This window comes from Betta splendens, chromosome 21 (genome assembly GCF_900634795.4).
Source record: "Betta splendens chromosome 21, fBetSpl5.4, whole genome shotgun sequence".
Classification (NCBI taxonomy): Eukaryota; Metazoa; Chordata; class Actinopteri; order Anabantiformes; family Osphronemidae; genus Betta; species Betta splendens.
Window position 1 is genome coordinate 11,038,800 of NC_040899.1, and position 17,187 is coordinate 11,055,986.

Consider the following 17,187-nt stretch of genomic DNA (forward strand, 5'->3'; position numbering starts at 1 on the left):
GTGAGTGAGTAAGTGTCAGTGGGATGACGCGCTGCGTGAGACGACGCGCCCCGAGCGCTGTCTGATCTTTTGAGATATCCTCACATCCATCAGTGAACACACACACACACACACACAGAAATGCGATCACTGGGTCGCCTAGATTAAATAGAATTTTGACCTATACATCCCTCGCAGTTTTAAACCTACTGGCTCATAATAGCTGAACGTGTCCTGAGATAATGATCGAATCGTGATCTCGTGCCTGAAAACACACAAACGTAAAGAAAAACTCCTCCCTTCTCTCTGCTCCGCAAACACGATCGCACCAGTGAACCCGGAGAATGTGACAGCAGAGTAAGTATTGGAAGAGGCTGGAAAGAGCCGTCATCCTGCCTTAAAGGGAGGAGACACTGAGACAGCTGATTAGGCGGCTGAGAGCGAGTCAGAGTCAGAGTCAGAGTCAGAACGCCGGCGAGGCGCCTCGTCGCGGCGCGTGTGAATGGCAGCCGGGCAGAGCTATATCATGTACGGGCCTCCTCGTTAGAATAAGTACCTGGCACAATGAGAGCGAAGCGCCGTCTCATCGGCTCCTTGTGACACCGACACGCGCACACAATACGTGTCTGCACTTTAATTGACTGTCGCCTCAGCTCGCTCAGGCAGAAAGCAGAGAGGGAGAGAGAGGGGACCTGAAATGACAAAATGATCATCCCTGTTTAAGTATAGGTAATTGATGTTCATGTACTTGGGGACAAATTAAGCTTGATAACAATGAGAATAGCCAACAAAGCATCATAAACTCACTTGATAGGTCCTTATTCAGCCATTAAGTGGCTGTTTTGGCTTCATAATTCCTTGCGGACAATCTAATGAAGTCGTTGCATGAACACTCATAAACCAGGAAGTGGCTAATAAGCATTCATTTATGTAATCACTGCTAAATGAATGAGGGGACATTATAATTCATAGCAAAATTCAAGAGGGACCTGGTTCTACACAGTCACTCCTCTTTATTTGACCTGTATTAACAGTCAAGAGCAATTCAGTCTCATGTAAATGAGGGGAATCAGTAATTCAACAGTTTTATTATGGTAAAAGTGTTGCTTGACTAATACGTCCTAATTAGCAGTACCCACAGAGGACAGCAGTGGCTGATGGGTGTTTTAGTCTGATGTTAACACTGATCGACGTGACCTAAACAATAAATGCTCAAAAAGACAAACTCAAGTACAGAAGAAGAGAACGTGAATGCAGGAATGTGAATTGTTCTATTTAAATCATATCCAGCATAAAAAGAGGACTCCACAGGAAAAAGCTGCATGCAGGTGTTATTGTCCAGCAGACAGTTAACACGTGAAGGATTTCTCTGGCTTTGCCGTGTGAGTGGGGTCTGCAGGTCCACCTATTAGCACTCTCTAAGTGTGCGCCTACGACAGCCATTAATCTTCCAGGCGGCGCTGGCTTATGGGACAAGCCAGGGCAAAGTGATACATGGACCTTGTCAGGGCTCCTGATGGAGGGATGGATGGGTGGATGGAATCATACACAAACACTGTGGCCCACCTTGCTCGGCCAAATAAAAAATTAAAAGGGAATTTCTACTCTCTCGAAAAGTGAAATTCGGGATTTGGGATGATGTGAGTGAAAAGTGCTGTACTTCGGGATACATTTCTATGAATGCTTCCTGGGAGTGTATCACACTCCGGCCTCTTGGACGCTTATCGCCTGACAGGACATCAAGCTCAGATTGTCCGCTTCTTCATTCGGTGCAGGCCCGGTTTGTTTGCAGTTAATCCATTTCTAATCACGGACCCGTCTGTGCGCTCTGATTGCGAAGCCGGACTGAATCTGGACTTGGCGTCGGCAGAAGTTGGAGCGAGGCCAGTTGAAATACCGACGGCCGCCGTTGCTCCATTTACTGCTCCCTGTTACAGCGGGCGCTTAATTCCTCAGACATGACAGAGCGGCACCTTTGAAGTCTGCTATGTACATTTAAAGCTCCATTAGCTGAAAGTCTGGGATTTTGCCCCATCACTTACTTCTCTGGGCAGCAGCGACCATTATCTCTGCTAATGTACGGTACATGCGAGCGCATCAGACGGTCTCATAAAAATGTGAGACCGGCTTTTACTCTCGCGCCTCCCAGGACCTGCTGATGGAAACATGACTCAGCACCTCAGTGATTCATAAAACTGTTTACAGACTTAGACGCGTTAGATTATTCGTTCGTACCAACACATTCATCATCGTGATGGAGAAGTGGGACTGTGTCTGTGCCTTCCCTCCGTTTGACTGAGACGCATTAAACCTCACTCGTATGTGCTGGGAAATTTAGAACATCAGAGCTGAGATGGTGAGTATTGCTCTGCTTTTTGTGACTCTGTGTGTGTGTTCACCCTTTACTCTGTCTTGAGGCGCGCGCGCGCGCACACACACACACACACACACACACACACACACACACACACACACACTTGCAGAGACATTCAGGCACTCACAGAGATGTAGCGTAGGAGAGGATGGGATTTACTGTCTAAAAATGGCCAAAGAGGAGGAGGAAGAGGAGGTGGGGAGGAGACGAAGACAGGGTAAGTGGTGAGGAGGGAGAGGAAGGTGGACAGGAATAGGAGGAGGACGGGGCCACGCGCAAACTTCACCACAAAGCAAACAAAAGAGGGAAGGGAAATGGCTGGGCACGAAATATGAAACGAGCTGGAGAAACAGAAAATGAGCTGTCACACGCTGAGTAAGATTAATACATTTGTTGGACTGCGACAGTGAACCAATAACGCCGACCGTTTATTTAAGCCCGAGTAAAAAGGGGATATCCATTTTTCTTATTGTGCTGCTGTAGGTCTCCATATGCATGCACACACAAACACACACACACACAAACACACAAGGTCTAGGCCCTTCTGCAAAGCGGATGGCTCAACAATCTCCAGGGCACAATGCTTCACTCCACCCACTCATCTCCACTGAGAGGAGAGAGGAAAAAGAAGAAAGGACAGGAAAAAACAGAGAAGTGGGAGGACGGGGAGCTAAAAGAAGGAGACGAAAGGGAGGAGGAGGAGAACGTGGAGCGAGAGAGAGGGAGAGAGAGAAAGAGAGAGAGAGGGAGGGAGATGCCCACAGAGTAAACAGGGGAAAAAAACAGCAGGAAACACCAGAGGAGGAGGAGGAGGAGGATGAAGGACGGCGGCGGAGGGAAAGAAGAGGAGCGGATGTTTGCGTCACATCTGCAGTGGAGGAGAACTGCCTGACAGCCATCAGACGCCCGCTGAATGACAATCTCCCCCGCTCTCCTCTCTCAGGTGGCTGCTTTCATCCTCCCTCCCTCCCTCCCTCCCTCGCGCTCGCTCCGCTCTCCTTCCCGGGAAGAAGACGCGCCACCTTCCTCCGTCCTTACAGCGTCCTTGAAACTTGCCGCGCGCCGCGTTCGCGCCGCCGGACGCTTTCACAGCTGGCAGTCGGTCTTATTTATTTATTTTTTTTATTTTATTTTATTTTTTTTTACACGAGCTCCCGCAGCCCGCGTGCCCAAGACAAAAACCACATCATCGCGGTCAATAAACCATTACAGGAGAATCGATGTGCAGAGTGAAACATGGATCGCGCGCGGTCGAGGTCCGCGCGGGCGTCATTTAGAGCCGTCAGCTGCCACCGAGTTCAACAAACAAATACACAAAGTAGCAGGTGACGGGTTTGTCACTGCAGCTGCTGTGGGAGCAGAGACAACCTGTGGCAGCGCCGTCACACACGGCAGTCAAACGTACGGTGGAGCTTTTTAATCATGTTCATTGTCATCTTAAAATGCTCTTATTGTGGTAACAGGCGCCATAATCCAGTCTCAGCATATGCTTTATATGATATTTAGGCTCCCCTCGACCTCACTGCCAGGCCTCCGGGTCAAAAAGCTCTCATGGCGCTTCCTCATTTTTCTCATCACTTCCTGTTGTGTTCACAAAACCATTTCACTCCCTTTGGCTAAACTAGGTCACATGTAACTGTGTGAGGTAACCAGTCCGTCACCTTTCAGGATTCAGGACGGGCTTTTAATTTGGTAAGTAACCAGCAACACACAGACGGCTTGACTGTGGGTCTCTCTGTGCTGACAAGGACGCCGGGCCGAGCTGGGAATCGAACCCAGGACCTCCTTGCTGTACGGTACGTCAGCGGGCGGGGCTAAAGCTGTAAACAAACAGTCCATGCATCTATGATCCCATACGTTGCAACCGTTTCGCTGGCGCCGCCTGTTTTTCCACCTCGCTGCAGACGGCTTCAATCAATAACACGAGATGTCTGACTATTCTTCAAGGACAGCTGCCGAGGAGCCCATTAAGTGGGAAACCAGACTATAATAAGAATGAGCCAAATCTTTTCACTGACTCACAAGCGATAACTTACTGAATAGAGTTGATGGCGCTGGGGTTCATTAGCGACGTGTCTGCATGTCGACAGCACAGCCTGCTTTTTTCTTTCCATAAGCGTCACGTGTCTGCGGCGACTGCAGCCATCTTTATTTGAGCCTCATCACAGGTAATTGTCCCGAGCAGGTGGTTTTGCGGGACTTTCGCTTCGGAGTCAACTCGTTACATGAAATCCACTTAGGAGTTAGCGCTTCTAGTAATTGTTGAGTGCAAACGTGCAACGTGTTGTTTTCTCGACACCTCATCGCACCCCGACAAGATACAGCACAAGTCACCGCTGAGGCTCTGCGACCCCCACAAGGTGTCACTCGCTAAAGTTTTAATTGTGTGCTAAAAATTTGACGAAGAGTAAGAGAACCACACAGGAGAATTAGGTGATTAGACCCCATCCTGAAATTAATTAAGAACCTGTGAAGACGGCAGATGACTGTTTTCCCCTGGTGAGATGCCTAATCTGGTACAGTACGGCGTGTTCAGCAGCCACACGCAGCTGCAACACAGTCCAGAGGGAGTGGAGACCCGAGCACGGGGTTCAGAGCGACAGCACCTGGTCGCGTCCAGAACAGCCCTGTTAGTGACTGTTTAGAGCGTCACGTGGTTCTGATTTCTGATATTTAATGATAGTGTTTAATGCGTCTACACAGGTGTGAAAATGGAAGGAAGGTCTAAAAGAATCATCACAAGAGCAGAGTCGTCCACAAAGCGGCCATTTGGTTCGGTGTCCTTGGGCCTCGGGTCAATAAAGCTATTACATTATAATGACACCCACTCTCTCTCTCTCTCTCTCTCTCTCTCTCTCTCTCTCTCTCTCTCTCTATTGCTCGCTCGCTCTCTTTCTATCCAGAGACCTGACTGTGAGAGAAGGCTGTGCAGGAGACAAATGAGTGACACTGCATGAACACGCTGTCTACTAGAAACACAATTTGTCATCATGCGAACCTGAGGTCTACCTGTGACACACACACACGCACACACACACACACACACGCACACACACGAACCACTGGTGCTTATAGAGAGACTTTCTGCTCCTGCTCATTTTTGGCTTATACGTCTATATTAAGGACAACATTCAATTAGCTGTCTCAGTGATTTTATATCTTCTCTTTATCACTTTTACATTCCTGAGCAGGCGCCAGGAGAGTGTCCGACTATTACTATCAAGATTAACTGTCTTCTCATATTAGAATGGAAATAGGAATATAATGGGAAATTCTATATTTTCCTTGTTGTAAAAATAGCTCTGAGTGGTTCCGACTTTATCGAGCCTGCAGACCGTTTTATAACTTTAAGTTATTAAGCTCAGTAATAGATAGTGGTATGTTGAGTTGATGTAATCTTTATTACAGCGAAACACTTAAAGGGTGGGCTGGACTGTTTCACTTACAGTACCTGGAGCGTTTGCAGAGTGGGAACAAATTAGACGACTGGACTGTGAGACATAAAGAAAAGATCAGTTAGTGACTCACCTCCATCTGCTCTGCCCAGTCGCATGCGGTCACCAGTATCAATGAAATACTCTGGACTCATATAATAATAATAATAATAATAATAATAATAATAATAATAATAATAATAATAATAATAATAATAATAATAATAATAATAATAATAATAATACCTTTCTTTTCCATTTCAATTTCATATTTTGTGTCCAATTACTGATATTTTTTGATTCCAGTATCTCTGTCAGTTCATTCTTGGTATCTGTCAGCTTGAGCTGAAAAAAAAAGACATTATTTCACCTTGTGAGTCCTGCAGAAATGAACATTAACACCCTCATCACAATAACAGTCATTCCTGTTTCTTCAGTCTTGCAGTAGGTTTCCTGTCCCGTATGTGTGAGTATGTGTAAAACTGTCAAGCCTTCATGTCGTCTCACTTCTGAGACCTATTTCTTCTTCTCTCTGGAGTTTTTCTGTCAGTCATTGATGCTCTGTGGACAATGTGTGTGTGTGTGTGTGCGTGTGTGTGTTTGTGTGTGTGTGTGTGTGTGTGTGTGTGTGTGTGTGTGTGTGTGTGTGTGTGTGTGTGTGTGTGTGTGTGTGTGTGTGTGTGCTTGTTTTTATCTGTCAGAAATTCCGTGCTTTCTTTAATTATCTGTGATTTTTGTCTGCATACATTTTACTGTGTGTGCAGATGTGTGTGTGCGTGTTTGTCTCAGGCCCCCATGGTGTAGTAATGAGACAAACTGGCTAGACAGATCTTTGGGAAGGTCATGCTAAATTGAGGCATTGAGGAGAGGGAAGGGAAGGTGTGACTAATGATGGATCAGAATAAACCTGCACTAAATTAGGGTGCGAAAATCATGCCGTAATGACCCGAGGAGGAGAAACGAGACAAAGATGGAGCGAACATAAAAGGCATTAGACTACGCAGCATCGCACACTTTAATCTGTCATCTCTCAGTCATCGGCAACTCAAGGATCTGTTGTTGGTGAAAGGAACCAGAAAGTGAGGTGAATGTGATTATATCAAACACGATGCAGCTGTCTGAGTTAAATAATGAGAGAATAAGTGGCGCTTGGCTGTTCTCCAGGACCTTCTGGCTTATGTCCTTCAGTGTTTGGACCCAGGCTTCACTTCTGACAGTCACATAAAAGCTCTGCTACCCAAAAGTACTGCACCTTTTTCATTAAACCTTATTAAATATGATCTAAGTCTATAATGGATTCATTGTGTGTCCTAAACTGCAGATTTGTTTGCACCTTCGTTCTAAATGAGAGCCTCATCGTCCTTGAGAACATTGGGATTCATCAGCTGTAGAATCACTGGAACACTTGTGGCGTGGTTTACGGAATGAATGTCAAATAGGAGATAAATTGTCCAAAGTTATGATCTTTGTGAAAACTTTATATTAGGGCGTTTATATCCCCCAAATCAAAACTGAAGATGAGGGCGTCTGGCAGCACTGCAGCAGATACGGCTGTTATTGCTTTTCGCCTGTGTGGATCCTGTTTATTGTAATTAATATTAGCTGATGGGTTGGACACAATGCAGCAGAGCAGGGGGAGGGACATCTGGGCCGAGCACAGTTCATTTGTACTGAATACCAATATGCCGCCAGCTTGATTTGAACAGCGAATTCAAAGACGGGGCCGCGGCACTTTGGCTTCGACATCCAGCTGAAATGCTTGCATTTAGTAGACGATGGCCCACGCGCTGTTTGGACAGACCCAGACCTGTTTGCAGGTGTCGGCGCTTCATCTGTTCCTCCACTGAATGATTCATAAATGATTTCTATGAGTCAAACACCTTCTTCCTGATCTCGAAGGTCAGAATAAGCGACGTCTGCTCTTTAGTCTCTCACTGTGGTCGCAGCAGCAGGCGTAAAAGAGCCCATGAGGCAATAACAATATCTGGAGGGGACGTAAATACCTTCTGACCTTCTGTGCATTGAAATCATCTTCGCTAAAGGCTCAGTAGTGTAAAAATAAAAGGCAGCCCCATGCTCGTCTCCATTCAACATCTGTGGGATTCCTCCGGACGTGATGAAACGCTTTGCAACACAGCCTCGGCGGCGTTATCGCTCTGTTCGCAGCTGCTGAGTCGGGTGTTTTTCCAGTGAACACGCATGGATCGCGTGGGGAGGACCTGCAGTGGGTGTGATTGAGGCAAACCCAACTGCTTCTGTGAGCGCAGGTGAAGCAGCATAACACAACCTAACACAATGAAGCAACGTCTGCACCGCGGTCAGGAATCATTTGGAAACCGGCGCTGGACGTGTAAGCGAAACCTGGACGGGAGACTGCGGTTTGTTCTCTAATCTAATCGTAACCCAGCAAATTAAATTTAGTGTGAACACGTGGCGAGCGCCGAAGTCACGCTTCCTGTTCATTAGATCCGTGCCTCCACCTCCATGACCTCCTGCTCAGACGAGCCGCTCACAAAGCTCATTTTTCAAAATAAATCCGTGATATAAGGTTTGGACTGAAGAGGTTCTGTGGCCAAGCCTTAGCGAACACAATGCTGTGCACGCCAGCGCAAAACAACGCAGATAAGCAGGAGTGTAATGCGGGCTGACATTCACATCACAGCTGTCGTTTGGAAAATGAAAAAAATGAAGTAAGAAACAAACATGGGATGCGGCGGTGAATGTTTTATAAGACGTGGCAGCTGAGGAATCTCTGAGGAGCTGAGCTTCATACGGTCGTCAGTGGAGCAGGAGCATCATGGGCTGTGCTCCACGCAAGCTTTTACCCCTTATCCACTGACAGACCTTCATCATTGTCTTGGAATATTCTTGGAGGTTTTAACACTGATTCGCTTTTGTTGAACCTGATTTTACAAACACTTAATTGATTTCATGGCAGATCCTGAAACGAGTGTGGGTTCCTGCATCCCGCCAGAATAAAACGCTTCTCTGTGAGTCTGATATTTTTTGCAGCGTGCTCCCTCCTTTTCTTGTCCCTAGTTATTATTCCATCCCAGTCCAGCAGGCTTTTACTCTGTGCAGTGGAGTGCCAATTATTATGGTAATGACTGAAACAGATATCAGATGGGTTTCCCTGGAATAAGCTTTTCATTTTTCACATACGTCGCTGTGTGTATGTGTTTGGAGGCGGCAGCACGGAGAGTTTCTCCACGCGCAGATTGAGTTTTCGCACCTTCCCCGGCTGAATTAAACCTTTATGGGGGGAAATTTATAGCAAGCCGCTCTGCTGTGCTCATCAGAAACGCATTCCTTTGAACACGACGGAAAATAAATTCAGAATTATAAAAGGAGCCGATGTCAGGGCGTGTGACACAAATTGGACCCAAGACAGATGTGATGACAGTCGTTGCCTCGAAGGTCGTTGCGTCACCGCCCGCCCTGTTTAATCTGCTCTGCCTCTCCGCTCATGTCATCATCGCTGTGATCCTGTGAAGGGTGAGGGTGGGAACGGCGTTACAGACGGAATTCTTAAAGGCACCAAACAATGATACAGTGGAAGAAAATCCGGAGCATCCTTCAGCATCCATCCATTTTCGGCTGCATTATCTGGACGCTTGCTCCAGCTCCACCGGGGCGGATCCCAAGGTTCCAGAGCAGCTGAAAGACATAGTGACTCTAACATGTCCCGGGTCTTTCTCTGGGCCTCTTCCCGGTGGGAGGTGCCCGGAACCCCTCCCTCAGGGAGGTTTCACGCCAGCGTCGGACACAGACGCTCCAGCCGCCTCGAGTCACTCCGTTCGACTCCTCTTGGAGCTCCTCTCCAGCGACGGCGCCCTGAGGGAACTCATTTCAGCCGCTTGCACCTGGGACCTTGTCCTTCACGCAGTCATGGCCCCGAGCTCACGGCCTCGCTGTAGGTGACTGCTCCTTGAACCTCCCACCGGATCGCGTTTAGGAGTCGCTAATGCGATCGCTCTTCTTATTGTCAGGTTTAAGTCAAATCGCTGTAGATTAAAGCCAGTATTCACTTATTAATAACAACAGGAAAAGCTTCATATCAGTGGACAGACTATTGTCTCTTGTCTCTACCAGATTAATGTTTTTGACCATTTCCAACAATCTATCTATGATCACAGCACCTGATAGTGTTGCTTTGCTTTGTAATTGGTCCCATGTGGTGCGGCTTCCTCCTTCGGGGCTCAGGAGAGCAATGCCACAGTACAGTAGAGACCTGATGCTCAGGAATCTGTTTCTGAAGTGTCAGCACTTGAGCCGCGGCCCCGGGGTGGTTTAGGCCGCGGGACGCGTGGCTTTCAAATCCCCTCGTTTATTTCCAACAAATCCCGGGGCTTTCCCTTTGTTTACCCTGAAATCCATAAAGTCGCCATTCTTCAAAAGCTATGTCCGTCAGACGGTCCTCATATCAGGGGCAAGAGGCAGCGCCTGGCTGATGTCAAATCCAACTGAGTGATTTCAATTACCTAAGAACTCCCAAAGGCAGAAACAGCAGCTCTCATTATGAGCTTCTCTTTTTACATTTAATGTAACAGGCCAATTTACATTCATAATTCATGCGTGATTGTCAGTTCTAATGAGCCGAAACATTTGTTTTTATTCTAGCCATGTCAACGCTGTTTGAAATATGCTTTAAAAAAATCATAATCTCTACAGTAGGATGATCACAGCTGCCATGTTCAAAGCCTTACTTTGTTTATTTTTGAAATTTCTTTCTCCAGTAATGCGCTCTTGGGGCTTTTGTTGTTTACACTTACTTGCTTATTCAGAGTAAGAATACAATGGGTAATAAATAAGATGAAAGATGAAAATGTGACATTAAAAGGAAAAATGTGTATTTTTGTTGCATTTCAAATAACTAACCGCAGCATATGTAGGAGGTGAAAGGATATGATATGTAAGATATAGAGCCTTTTCAATAACACATGCACACATAGTGCAAAGAACCAAATATAACACTATCACATATTCAAAAAACAAATATTTCAGTGACTTATTGCAATGTTATTGCTGTAAGCCTTTATAATGACTGTATTCCCTTGTCTCCCTCTCAGCCTTTGACTGTCCCCTTTAGTTGTAGAGAACAGAAACAGACAGATGAATTCTTTAAACCCATCCAGGCTGATATTTGCTAAGAATCAATATGGATTTAACATACAGTCCCTGCACAATAGGTGCCTGACGCAGTATTGGCTTATACTGTACATCTCCAAACAGAAATTAACCCACACTCAAAAAAATAACCAGGCCTAAAACTCGGACTTTAATTTAATTACATGTAAATTAATTGTAATTTGATGATATAAATAGGAGGTGACAAGTCTGATGTAAAGCATTTTAGTCAGGTTAGGGTTATGCCAATAAATAAAGGATTACATGAAGTTAACGCAATTTTACACATAAACCGTATGTTTTTGTTGCGATACCTGATGTATAAGTAATGAGGAAATTCATATTAACTTTCACTATTTCATCAATTCATGGTCAAAAAAGAAGAAATAATTTTTTGAGTGCACCTGTACCTCACCTCCACTAAGTACACAACTATCCTACATATGCTTTCTTCATAGCCACAAACGGTTCACTTTAAATTAGCCCTTGAGGATTCCAAACACATCACTTAGTCCTCGTAGGAGTCAGAAAAGCGCAGCAGCTTGGGGAGAACATGCCGTCTCCTCACAGAAAGGCAGACGACCCTGGAATCAAACCCAGGACCCAGCGCGACACCACCCACATAACATCATGTCACGTGTTACAGAGATGAGCAGTCAGGGACATTTCCTGACAAAATGCCTGCAAGTCAACTCTCTCTTCAGCGTGAGATTCTACGGGCTTAAAACCTTGCCTCGGACGCCTCGAGGCAAGCGCTGTGTTTGCAGCTATAAGTGTCCATGAGGAGGAGGGCGATTCGCTGCTCCGTCGCATTGCCTTTTGATTCTGCGCCGTCTCAGCGAGGTGTCGTGGAGGAGGACAGAACCGCGCGGCTTCCATTGTGCAGACAGGCCCGTCTCTGCCAGGAACTGGATTAGCCGTGGTAATATTAAACCCGCGCAAACAGCCATGACATGTGTTTGGTGATGGTTCAAAAGTTCAACGGGAACCCGATAGAAACGCTTTATAAAAACGCTTTCATCTCCTTAATCATTAACAGCAGCTCCATGTTGTCCCACTGAATATCGCTGCATCTCACCACCTCTTTGTCTCCATCTATTAGGCGTTGCTCTAAATAGTCTGGTGCAGTACATCTGTGCCACTTGGTCTTTTTGTCAGACACTCTCTACTATCCTGGGACCTTTGCAGCACTTCTGGCTGTCACAGCCTATTCTGGATGCTTTGAATGTGGAGCTTGGTCCTTGAACCCCCCCATCTCTCCTCTTTTTTTACTCTCCTACTGTATATGTTTAGTTTCCAGGCTTTATTTGATTCATCACTGGGTCCAGATCCAGGTTCCTGTCTGTGTCTGTGCGTTTGTGTGTTGTTGCCATGTGTGAGTCCAAATTCAGACTGGTCACGGCACATAATGATGAGTGGTCCATGTCCATGTTATTTGTGCCTTTTCCTTTGTGCTTCCATGTCACGATCACCTCGTCCCGCATGTTTCCTGTTTGCCTGAAGGTCGTGTTCTAGTTGACAACGCTACGCTGTCGGGCACGTACTGTACTGGGCTTTGTGCGGTCCGCACTGTGTGCTCAGTAAAAGCTCCTGAAATGCTCTGCTTTCTAATTAAACAGGTTCACATTTGTCACGGCTGAATCGGCCTCTCTTCATGCACCGAAACTGTGCATGTGAGGAGACAAGCAAAGTGTTGTGTAAGTTTCAACTGCTGTCTTCAAACTCCACGTACCGTGCGTTGCCGTGGCAATGGACTGATTTCACATCACTGTCACTGGTCAGGACCAAGTCAAAAACACAAGAAAATCCATAGAAGAAATGATTCATTTCATTTAAATTAATTGTTGCTCAACAGGTATATGTCCACCGAAAAGAAATACGCTTGTTCACTGTCTGTCTGCCTCTAAGTCTGTCCCTCTGTCGCACACAGTTCTGTGTTGTTTTGTGTGAGCAGATACTCCACCGGGAATTAAATCGTCTGAATGGTGACAGTTAATCCGATCATTAATGCAGACAGTTGTTCAGTCGTCTAACCCTCAGTGGTACCTTGTGTGTGTGTGTGTGTGTGTGTGTGTGTGTGTGTGTGTGTGTGTGTGTGTGTGTGTGTGTGTGTGTGTGTGTGTGTGTGTGTGTGTGTGTGTGTGTGTGTGTAAAAATAAAAAAACATCTTATAAATAATGGAGTGGGAAGGAAAAATACCAGATTTTGGCAACAATGAATGACACAACTCTACCATCTATCTACTAATAAACAGTACGTAGACCCTGAAAGCTAAGAGCAACTTCACTGAGTGACTAAACATATTAAGGGCTTATTTTATTTTCCAATTATAACTTAAAACATCCAAAACGCAGTCATATGGAATCTGATTAGGGCCATGGTTGCAGATATTTTAAGTCCTATTATAGCAATTATCTCCAGAAAATAAACGACAAACCAGATAAACATCTCATTATTTTGAGAAAACACATAATGAGTTGTCTTATCACATCAGCCCAGACCTATGGACATAGTTAATATCTGACCAGTATGTGCTATCAAAAGCATCTTGTGCGCTTTGTTTTATTAGACATATAATGTAAATATTGTGCTCAAGGTGGATCATAAATGTTATATATTTATTATTATATATATTTATTATTATATATTTATTTATTGCTCCCTCATAAAAACAAATGTACATATTTACATATATACTATTTTTTACGATTTAGAATGAGGTTTATTTTCTTATCTATACTTTGTTGTGGCTTTTACACGGCTTCATCAGGAAGTCGGTGCTGGAACACGCCGATGGTGAAGGGGCCCTATGACATCATTCATGGATGCACAGGGTGCGTCACGCTGCCGTGGGGATTATGGTGGGTGCCCATCAAATCATCAAATCAATTCATCGTGACAAGAGTCATTAACGCTCACAGGGTTCGGGTGAAGGTTTTTTTCCGAAACACAAATAAATTGAATCATCTAAAGCCTATGCTAAAAAAAACTGGTGTGGTGTGAGACATTCAAGGGGCCTGTGTCCTCTGCGGACACACTTGGAATCAATAGGACAACTGTTTTAGGATTGTTAAAAATATTTTGTCTGAAAGTCTCCCATATATTCATCTTCTGGCTGACTTTGCACAGACATTGTCTTGTCATCACGTCATTACTGTGGGAATTCTCCTCGACACGTTGACATGTTACTAGAGAACCTCCCTTCTGTTTCACTCCTCTTCCCTTTTTTTAATATTTTGGGCTGAATCCTTTTAACTCCTGTCGCAATAATATAATTGACCCACTTTCTCCGCGCGCATCAGTAGAATTTCATCGGAGCTTTTATGTCCTTGCATACATCACGCCGCATTCACTCGCCTGCGCGACTGTGACAGCGTGCGTTTTGAGAGTTTGTGGGATGTGAAATGCCTTGCGACAACCCTGAACTGGCTCTTCGCGAGGGGAGGCGGCCTCGCCCCGGTTTCATAACCAAGTAATGACAAACTCACCCGAGCGCCCGCAAAGCATGACTCACAGAGATATGATTTTTGAAATGCTAATGAGGTAAAGATTATACGGAGTGGAAGACCGAGATAGAGCAAGGAGTGAGATAGAGGCGCTGAGACAGAGGGGGAGGTTCTCTGTATCTGGGCGAGGGTTTTGCCAGAGCCGACAGTTTCCTACTGAACGTGTAAGATAGTTTTTAAATAATCTCCCTTTACCCGTTTTAGTATTTCATAACTTTGGAATGAGTCAGAGAGGGGAGCAGAGCTTTAGCAGTGAAGCCTGGAGCAGTTCTCTCTCTCTCTCTCTCTCTCTCTCTCTCTCTCTCTCTCTCTCTCTCTCTCTCTCTCTCTCTCATGTACTCCTGCATGTGTTCATCTCCAGTGCGGCAAAAAGGGCCAAACAAGGTTAAACAGCAGGTCAAACGCACACGGACGCAGGTCCTTTTCCACCTCCTGTCGTCTCAGCTCCTCCGGGCAACACTTCACATCCTCCCTCCTGCTCCACGGCTACCGTCTCCCGCGCCACCGGTCGCCATCCAGCAGGTTCGAGGACGGAACCCGGATCCGCGGGGCTGTCAGACCTCTCAGCACAAGCGCGGGGTGGAGATTTATTTTAGCAAGCGCCCTATCACTCCTCGCGCTATCGTCGATCTTCCTCGTCTTCATCATCCCACTCGGCTCCGGCTTCTTCCCCATCTCACACATCCTGTTTCTTGTGTTTCCCCATCACTCACAGAGGCTGTTTTTCCCCTCTCCCCCGTCCTCCCACTGACGTCTCCATACTCCATTTACCACATTTCCTCCCACGTTTTCTCTCCCACCACGCGTTCCCGTCTTCCGGCGCGTTGAGCTACTGAAGGTCATATTAATGTTCATTCATCGGCTGCGTTGGATAGCGGACAGATGGATTGGTGATAAGAATGGGAATGTGGCGATGGAGAAATAGAAGAGATGACGGGAGACGGAGTTACCTGTGACCTTGTCTGCATCTTGATGAGGACACGCTGCGAGTGGGCGTGCCTGCTGCCCGCATTAAGCCTTGATGACTGCACCAATGCCATGGGTTCTCATTATTGGTGCACTTCAGTAGTCACTACTACAGTTTTATATTGGAACGTCAGCGTTATTGTTTGTTTTTTTACTTATCTAACATATCTACAGTATCAACATTTTTCCATCTCCTTTTGATCAATTCTGGACAAAATAATAAGAATAACAAGTAGAATAATCCAAGCACACCCGACAAAATAGCCTTTGTGTTTGAGTTGCACGGGAATGGAACTCATAGGAGACAAGGCTGAAATGTGACGTTACTGTAGGGACATGATGTGGAAGAGCTTTCATATGCAAATGTGATGTAATGCAGCTTTCATGTAAGAAGCTCAAGAAGCTGCTGCTTGGGAAGCAGAGGTTTCATTTAGGGGTTGCATCACATTCTGCTGTTTTTGGAACACATTTTGGGTTCTCGTGGCAATTTGACAGGAGCGTGTGGGTTTGAGGCTTCGCTTCTCAAACAAGCAGCTGGAAGAAGAAAAAAAAAAAAGAGTCCAGTCGTTTGTTTGGAATTCGCCCAAAATGTGTCTTCCTGCTGTGACTGTCAGACACGCTGCTCTGCCGCCGCTGCCGCTTTCACCCGCAGCGTGCGAAGCCCCGCTCGCTGCTGCGGCTTTCGACCGGCTCGGGTGTTTTGCAGTCTCCGCATGCCTCCCTGGAAAGTGCAGGGGAAGAGGAGGGGAGTTGAAAGCGGGAGGCGGCGGCGGCGGCGCTGCATCAGCGCCAGCGCAGGCAGCTAATAATCCGTGGATTGAAATGAGTTGGAGTAATTTCTCCTTGTGGATCCTGTAACGTCGCGGTGCAGCAGTGACCGGTGGTGTCCGGCTCCACGGTACCTGTGTGGTGTGAACACCAGCCGACCACCACGGCCCCCCGTGCGTTCTGATTCCCTCAGGGACGGACACTGGGACCACGCTGGCATTTCCACCCTAATGAAGACTCTCATGAGAGATATGTTAATCTCGCTGACTGTGTTCGGCCCAAACAAGCTGTGCTCTTTCAAAAAGGCCAGATGCTCCTGTGAGTGATCACCTGTGGCAACGGAATCCATTTAACCGCAGCCATTATGCCTCAGTACACTATGTGACCTATACTGTGCGTGTGATCTACTTAATATGTGCATTAGAGAGATAGATTTTTGTTTTGATTTGGTTTTTGGTTTTTATTTCCACCAGGTCAAAAAGCCAAGATCCTGCACAAATGTCTCAGCAGTGACATAGTTTAAAAGATGAGAGAAAAGTTACTGTACCCAATTCTGAACAACAAGCTTTCAGCAGTGAGTGAAGAGATAACACAACTGAATAAAAAAGCGGAGAGCAATATTTTCCTTCATTTTCACCCAAGGTCAACGGATCTGTAGGCTGAGATGGAAAACACAAAGACACATTGTGCGTTCATGAAATGAGGCTTTAGATTGACCTTGTGAAATGAAATGAGAGCTTAACATAAACCAACAACATCAATACGAATATAGATTGTTTTTCTATTCACTTTGACCACAGGAACATTTGAGGACATTGTTCACTGTGGTCCTACTGTACTACTACTGCAGATCATAGTATATTAAAAAGCAAACATTTACAGTATTGCCCTTATTTCAGTCTTAAATTTAACCTTCCTCCATTCAAAGCTGCTAAAGCTGGTATTTTTAATTCTACTGCTGCCGCTTCCGCAGCCATTTCAGGGCAATGAGTCAACAAACTCCGCCGCCACCTTCAGCGTCACTGCTACAAAT